We start from the raw sequence: 8,089 nt of genomic DNA, 5'->3' as shown, positions 1-8,089 counted from the left end.
CGGGGGCGATATAAGAGTACCCCAGCAAAACCAGCCCCCAGTAAGAAATATGTTTCCCAGCACTGAAGAATCAGCCCCCACCCTTCCAGCCTCCCGGGGAAACACCCGAAGCCCGTTACGGCCAGTCCGGCCCCGCTCAGGGTGCTGGTTTTACTGACAGTGGCAATTTAAATACCTCAAACACTAATAGTGTGCAGAATAAGACACGCTCCTTGCGATGGTTGCAGGAACTTGGGAAACTGGAACATGAATCAGATGGCCAGATTCGGATGTCACAGTCAATGCTCCCAGCCCAACTGGCCTCTGTGCCGAGCATGCAGAATCAAAGGCAGGTATATTGGAACATGCCTTCAGTCCCGGTGGTCCCACAGCCCAGTGCAGAATACAATGGCAAGTTCTCAACAAATTCAGGATTTCAACAAAATCCTTCAGTGATTAATAAGGATTTTCCACAACTTCCTCCTACACTAGGAGTTTCTACTGGACTGATTCAGACTTAATGACGGTGCCTGAGACGGGAGAAGGATTGCATGCTTGGTGCAGTCCTAGAGGTCACCCAGAGTGGCTCTGTTGTAGAAGAAGTAAATGGGAATCCAGCATCTCTTTTAATCAATAAATGTGCTACCTGTTCCACAGTCAGACTGACGAGAGCTCCCAACCCACCCCTCTTGGGAAAGGAGTCCAATTTGTAGGCATTTCTAATAAACAACTAATAAGCTGTCAGTAAATGTTCCCGTACAAATTGGGTCAATGATGAATGGCCAGAAACGTATACTGTGACTAAGATCCAGTTATTATGTTAGGGAATTACCTTGTAAAATGACTTGTGGCTTTTTGGGGAAGAGTCACAATTAATTATTCATTTTGTAGGTGTGGTTTATTAAATTACATTTTGTTGTGCCATGTTTCAAGAACATTCATTGATTGCTGTCATTTTTACCTCATCGTGAACCATGTCAATAATGTGTTCTCTCTGTCTAAAAACTTAAGAACTCTCCCTTGATTCCTAACTGAGCAGATTCTATATAAGTTTGCTATTTGATATTATAAAAAAAATGTTTTCTTATATCTCAGCACACATTTGTTGTGTGTGGTTTGTCTATTGACTTTACATCGAGAGTTATTTCTGAGTCTGTCTTTTGATATACTTTAGAGGTTACCTTTATGTGATCCTCCTGCAAATGTTATGATAATTATTTCTCTGACTGAGTAACCATGTTTATGCCTTCAGTAATTATTTGAAACCTTTAATATAGCTTTGATGCTTGATGTAGCTCCAAAGGCAAGGGCCTTTACCAAGGGAGCGGTCCTTTAATGGGCAGTATTGCCAGCGACGGCTGACTATAAGGTCATTGCACTGTTTGCCCCATGAGGGCAGAATGTGTTAATCAATAAAACAACGGTGTCCCAGAGACCGAGGGGGTTGAAACACCTCCAGTACTCTGAAAACTTTGTTTCAAAGCTGTTGCTGTGAAACTTGAACAGTTAACAGCCGAACACGGCGGTTAATTGGGGAACATTCACAGCAATAGCTGTTAACCCCTTCTGTGCTGCGCGGATTTTCCCCCGGTGCTGAGCGTTCCATTGGGCCTATGGAACCATGACGGAACGGTTCCGTCATAAGCACAGGCCACCTTATGCTCATGACGGAACCGTTCCGTCATGAGCATGGAAGGGGTTAAAGGAGGCTAAAGTCAGACTCTGGTTCTCCCTGGGCTCGGTTGTTTTGTAAATCCAGGACAGTTATTTGTAAAATGTGATGGAGTGTGATTGTCGTCTGATGCAAAATTATTTCTTTACTTCCTTTCAAGGTATTCTGGGATGACAGGCAGTGCAGCGTGGCTGCCACCCTTGGGGGAACAAAAAAATAATTGTCAGGTAAGGATTCCTATAACTCTATGTTTCCTTTTCCCCTGTTTCTTCTTTCTCTCTTCCCTTTCTTGATCTCTGTTTTTTTTTGTCTCTTTACTTCAACTTTTGACTCTCTCTGTGCACTATTCTTGTTGTTATCAAACTTCTGATAATAACATGATGTTGCCACATTCCACTCTTGGAACCTATTGGGGGGTGCAGTGCAGGCCCAGTTCCTTTTTAGGTCAGTTTTGCCCAGCAGTTCCTTAACTATTATCACATTTGTCTCCTCCTCTACACCACGTGATGGTGGTTCACCCTGATTAGAGATGCCATGCTGTTGCGCTGCTACTGCGTTTAGAAAGTGACTGTGATTTTAAAATTTTATTGAATCATTGTGTGCGTTCTAATGGGGGGAATGTTTTAAAAACTATTATAATTGCTTACTTGTGTGAGGTTACTGCATTCTCTCTAGGCGCTCTTCTGCTTTTTTCTTCATCTCGGGGAGGGAGATGGGGGGGTCTTTTGCTCCTTCCCCGGTCCACCACTGCTCGCCAACTGTATGAGGGAAGTGAGTGTTTCACTCTTGCTGCTCTACTCCACTTCCTGTCCCAGATCGATGGGCAGCGCTCTAGTTGTTCCTGAATGGCCCAGCTATTTAATCTGAATGCCGGGCCGGACGCGCAGTGAACGCACGCAGCAGGCGCGCCAAAAGCACGCCAGTCTGTGTCCGTCTGTGCCAAGTTTATGCCTTGTGCCAGGGACGCTGTCCTTTTTATCGTAGACCCTGGTAAGCCCCTTGTTTACCCGAGAGGACAGCTCTTTGAGCTTCAAGGAGAGAAGGATAGAAGGATGTGCACTGCAGGTCGATGAACTGTGAGCATTGGGCTATATGAGTGTGTTAGCTGTAAGACAGTCATTTCATTGGGGGTAGCTAAAAAACCCAAGGGGAAACATGTCAGCCCTACCCTTACCCATGAAACAGTCCTTTTAAGGGTATCTCCTGATCTCTGATTAAACATAGAGCAGAATTTAATGATTTTGTCTCCTCCCGTAGGCCTGATTGGGTATTTATTACTGAAACCTGGGCTAGTGATTGCTCAGAGCCTGACCTGGTGGAGGCCATCCCCTCACAGTATGCTCTGTCCAGATTTGATAGGGGGGTTTGGGAGTACTTTATAAAGACACCTTCTCGTGCTTCACTGAGGCCCTCACCACTCCCTCAGATCCCTACCAAGACCTATATTTCTCCTTGAAGATCCTACGCATTGATAGTTTTGTGGGAGTGGTCAGCTACCGACCTCCTGGACCCAGAGGAATGTTTAATCAGGACTTCAGCAATCGGATTGAGCCTTATTTGGCTAGATCCTCTGTCACTCTTTTGGATGGTTTTATCTTCCATTTGGAGAAAAGTCTGTGCTCTGAAACGCAGGTTTACCTGGAAGCTATGGACTCCTGTGGCCTTCTTCAGCTGGTGAGGAGCCCCTCTCATACGGCGGGACACATTCTGGACGGGATCTTCTCTAACGATCCTAGGATAGAGGTGAATGATCCCATCCCACTCTCTTGGTCTCATCATTACGCCATTCCATTTTTTCTGCGAATTGCAGAATCTCACCCTGATACCAATTTTAAGAACAGGGTGGAGATGAAGAGAAACCGAAGCCGCATAAATAAGGAAGATCTTCACAATTATTGCTGTCTCCCCCACCTGGATGTTAACTCAATCTATGATGATTTTTCCAACTGGCTCTTGGTGGCTCTGGACTCTCTTGCCCCTCTTAAGGAGCATTATGTGGCCAGAAAACACCCTTCGGCGCCCTGGTTCACCGAAAGGTTGAGAAACCGTAGGCAGGTACGGTGAGAGCAGGAAAGAATATGGCGCTGTGAGCTTATCCCAGCCGAAAGGGACCTGCATAAACTCAGATTGAAGGAATATAGGCTAGCTATTAATGAGGAAAAGGTTTTCCACTATTCTAAGATGACGAAATCCTATCAAATCCCAGAGGGAACTCTTCACTATGATTAATTCCCTCCTAGCCCCCTCGGTCTCTGCAAACACCGAAGTCTCCCAGGAGCTATGTGATAAAAAGGCATGCTTTTTTATGACAAAATCAAGGACATATTTTCCTCCCTGGAGATATCCAATGTCGGAGGGTCAAACGCCGATCGTCCTTCGGTTTCTCTGGTAGCTTCTCCAAAGGATTGCCGCTTGAGCGCCTTTCCCCCTATACTTCAAGAAGACACGGAGCGGATGTTAAGTGGAGTTAGATCTGTCTCCCCTATGGAGCTCTGTCCCCTGAAGATCCTGAAACTAGGAATGGAGGCTATTGTTCCTACTTTGACCGTAGTTCCTAATGCCATTATTACTTCTGGCCAGTATCCCACTGCCTGGAAAACGGCCGTGGTTAAACCTCTCTTAAAGAAGCCCTCTCTGGATCCAGCGGAACTAAAGAACTACAGTTTAATTTTCTGTTGCCCATCCCAGCTAAAATCTTGGAAAAACACCGGAACCTCCATCTTAGCACCTATCTGGAGGATCATCAGTTGCTCGATGGCTCTCAACATGGGTTCAGAAGTGAGCACAGTACCGAGACGGCGTTAACCGTTGTTTTTAACAACATTCGACAACAGGTCGACGCAGGTCACACCACCTTACTGACCCTTCTGGACCTAACGGCAGTCTTCGATACCATCTCTCCCCTTAGATTGGCTGGGAGGCTCCGGGAAATAGATATTGAGTGCTCCGCCCTTAATGTGCTCACATCGGCGGCTGTGTTGCCTTTCGAAGCTCTCCCTAGTGAGTGCAACTAGGGCTGCGAGCTTGCTGCTTGATTTTACTGTGTGGGGAATACCTTTTACCATTTTAGGAGGCACTTGGACTTTTTAGGAAGCAGTTGGGCATCGTTCTGCTATTTTAGCATTGGGGGCTTTTATTCTATGATAATTGGGGAAATATATTTTTAGGCACTCTGACACCCTTCACACGCTCTGAATCTTCTTCCCTGCCTCGCCCAGCCGATTTTCGAGCCGGCGTCTGGCGGCGGTGGGCGCCATCTTAGGTGTGGCTGGGGGAGCGCTCTAGTCGCGCCGGCCTCCCGCCCTCCCTGAGTATTTAGTTGGGCTTCTCGGCGGCTGCGTTGCCTTTCGAAGCTCTACCTAGTGAGTGCAACTAGGGTTGCGAGCTTGCTGCTTGATTTTACTGTGTGGGGAATACCTTTTACCATTTTAGGAGGCACTTGGACTTTTTAGGAAGCATTTGGGCATCGTTCTGCTATTTTAGCATTGGGGGCTTTTATTCTATGATAATTGGAGAAATATATTTTTAGGCACTCTGACACCCTTCACACGCTCTGAATCTTCTTCCCTGCCTCGCCCAGCCGATTTTAGAGCCGGCGTCTGGCGGCGGTGGGCGCCATCTTAGGTGTGGCTGGGGGAGCGCTCTAGTCGCGCCGGCCTCCCACCCTCCTCACACCACTATATAATGTGCGTCATGGCCAGACGGCGCAGCAGCCTGGCGCAGCGGGCGCGTCGTGCGCGCGCCGAAGCCGCGCCTAAGCCTAGCCCGTCTGCACCCGTCCGCGACCGGACACGGCCCAGGGCCCCCATCCCTGGTCCAGACAAACGAGTGTGTTGGAGTAGGAGCGATCTTGTAAGTCTTTCCACCTCTACCTGCATGCCGGGCCTTCATAGTTTAAAGATAGGGGAAGAGGGAGGGTGCAGGCACTGTCAATTTTGTTTTAGCACACTGACAGCTGATACCCGGGGCAGTTCCACCTTATCCTGTGGCCTGCTTAACGTGAGATTGTTGCGATGCCACAAGCACAACATATACGATATTCTTGTGGATAGACAATTAGACTTGCTCTTCCTCACGGAAACGTGGTTGGATGCTCACTCGGACCCCGACATCATTCAGGCTTTGCCAGAAGAATATCTGATGGTGAGACTGGACAGACTCGAGGACAGAGGGGGGGGCATAGCGATTGCTTTTAAACAACAGTTTGCTTGTCAATTGGAATTAGTCCCTTTGGCGGGTAGCGAGGCTGGGGTTTTTACCATAAAAATTAATGGGGGTACCACAGTGAAGGGCTATCTAATCTACCGTCCCCCGGGACCACTGGCAAGGTTTAAAGGGAACCTACTAGAGTATGTCACGGAGACAGCACTACGGAGAGACAAGTTTCTGTTACTCAGAGACTTTAACATGCACTTAGAGGATCTGTCAGACACAGGAGCGATGGAGCGATGGAGTTTTGTCAAGAACTTCAGGCCTTACAGCTCGAGTTAAAGGGTCAGCTTCCAACACATCAGCATGGCCACTTGCTCGACCCGGTCTTTGCAAATTGGGAGGATGTCACAGTGGCGCCCCCCGAGCCCTTCCCCTGGACAGACCATTTCATGGTGCCATTTGAAATTCATCTCCCTAAACACAAGGTGTCACACCCCCTGCCCCTCAACTACCCCAGGCGTAAATGGGCCAGTTTCTCCTTGCCAGAGTTCAATGAGGCTCTTATCGCAGGGGGCCCTCCTGGAGGCGATGACGCGGATACGGCAAACAAGTTGCTTAACGACCGTATCACGGCTGCACTGGATCATACGGCCCCATTAGGCCGACCGAAGGAGAGCGGCCGTAAACAGAGAACGGCACCGTGGTTCAATGAGAAACTACGAGGCGCCAAGAGGGACTGCAAGCGGGCAGAAAGGCAGTGGAGAGCAGCCTATGACAGCCTGGCGAGAGAGAGATATCTCGTCATGAGACGAGAGTATCATAACCTGATTAGGACAGCGAAAACTGCTTAATATGCAGACAGGATCTTGGGTGCTGATAACTCAGCTAAAGAACTGTTTAGTGTCTATAAATCCCTGACTGTCCCCAAGTCCTCAGTAGGATTGGAGGTCTGCTCAGTTGCCGCCTGTAATCGTATTGCTGACTACTTTGGTGACAAAGTGTCTAAAATTTATTCAGCTTTCCCTACCCAACCCAAGGTAGAGGGAGAGTTTGAAGCATCTGCTAGAGAGGCAGGTGGACAAAATCTGCTGCTTAATTTCACCACCCCCCCAGCAGACGACCTGAATAAAATATGTAGATCTGTGAAATCAGGCTTTCCACGGGACCCAGAATCACCCAAGCGGCTGGGGGACAGCCTGACAACGCTAGAACCTTACATTAGGCATCTGATGGATGTCTCCTTTAGGTCCAGCACCATGCCAGAGGAATGGAAACAAGCCGTGGTGCTTCCCCTCCACAAGAAGCCGAATATCAGCTTCGAGAAACTGGACAACCTGCGTCCCATCTCCCTTCTACCCTACTTCTCCAAAGTGGCGTAGAAGGTGGCGAATATGCAGTTAATGCATTATGTAGAAGACACTAACCGGCTACACCCCACCCAGTTTGGATTTCGGCCCCGACATTCGACGGAGTCAGCGCTCCTCATGGCTTCCGAAACCATTAGGAAGGGTGCCGATGAGGGCCAGACTATGGCCCTGATCCTTTTGGATCTTAGCGCTGCGTTCGACACTGTAGCACATTCCATCTTGCTACAGTGTCTGAACAAAGGGGGAGTAGGAGGGGCAGCGCTGAAATGGATCCAATCATTTCTTTCTGGCCGAGGTTTTCAAGTCAGGCAGGGCGACTGCTACTCCGAGCGAGTTGCCTTGGACCAGGGGGTGCCGCAGGGCTCATCCCTGAGTCCAACCCTTTTTAATTTGTATGTTGCCCCGGTTGCTACCATAGTGGAGAGTCACGGCCTGAGCATGGTGTCGTACGCCGACGACACGCAGCTGGTCATCTCCCTCTCGCGAGCACCAAGTCTCGCGGCGGACATCTTCAGAGCATGCATGCAAGATCTTGCTGCCTGGATGTCTGCCAATTGCCTTAAACTCAACGGAGGCAAGACTGAGGTGCTGGTGGTGGGGGGAGACCAAGCAGCTTGGACGTCGGCGTGGTGGCCTCCTTGCCTGGGACTAGCACCAATTCCCTGCCAGGAGGCGAGGAATTTGAGAGTTTGGTTCGACTCTAAGCTGACTTTTGGACCCCAGGTGAACCGGGTAGTTGGTGCCTGTTTCGGGATTCTTAAGCGCCTTAGGAAGGTCTTGGAGCTTCTGCCAATCAAAGCCCGTCAAACTCTAGTGCATGCACTAGTCAGGTCCAAGATGGACTACGGCAGCCTGCTCTATCTGGGGACTCTTGAGAAGAACCTGAGCCGCCTGCAGGTCCTGCAGAACGCTGCGGCGC

The 8,089-nt window shown here is 49.0% G+C and overlaps 1 protein-coding gene across 3 annotated transcripts in view; it reads left to right on the top strand.

Moving 5' to 3' along the window:
* The first annotated feature begins 1,764 nt into the window (after window positions 1-1,764).
* The window catches only part of LOC147701087 (uncharacterized), a 79,922-nt gene continuing 73,597 nt past the window's right edge, over window positions 1,765-8,089 (top strand). Inside the window, exon 1 of one of the 3 annotated variants that reach the window (XM_086929870.1) lies at window positions 1,765-1,878. The gene's annotated coding sequence lies outside the window, so the exon portion shown is untranslated. The remainder of the gene's footprint in view (window positions 1,879-8,089) is intronic. The other 2 variants (XM_086929872.1, XM_086929871.1) reach the window with 2 other exon arrangements.

Source organism: Lissotriton vulgaris, chromosome 7, assembly GCF_964263255.1.
Source record: "Lissotriton vulgaris chromosome 7, aLisVul1.2, whole genome shotgun sequence".
Classification (NCBI taxonomy): domain Eukaryota; kingdom Metazoa; phylum Chordata; class Amphibia; order Caudata; family Salamandridae; genus Lissotriton; species Lissotriton vulgaris.
The sequence above is the reverse complement of the archived record's forward strand: the minus strand, read 5'-3'. Positions and strand labels throughout refer to the sequence as shown.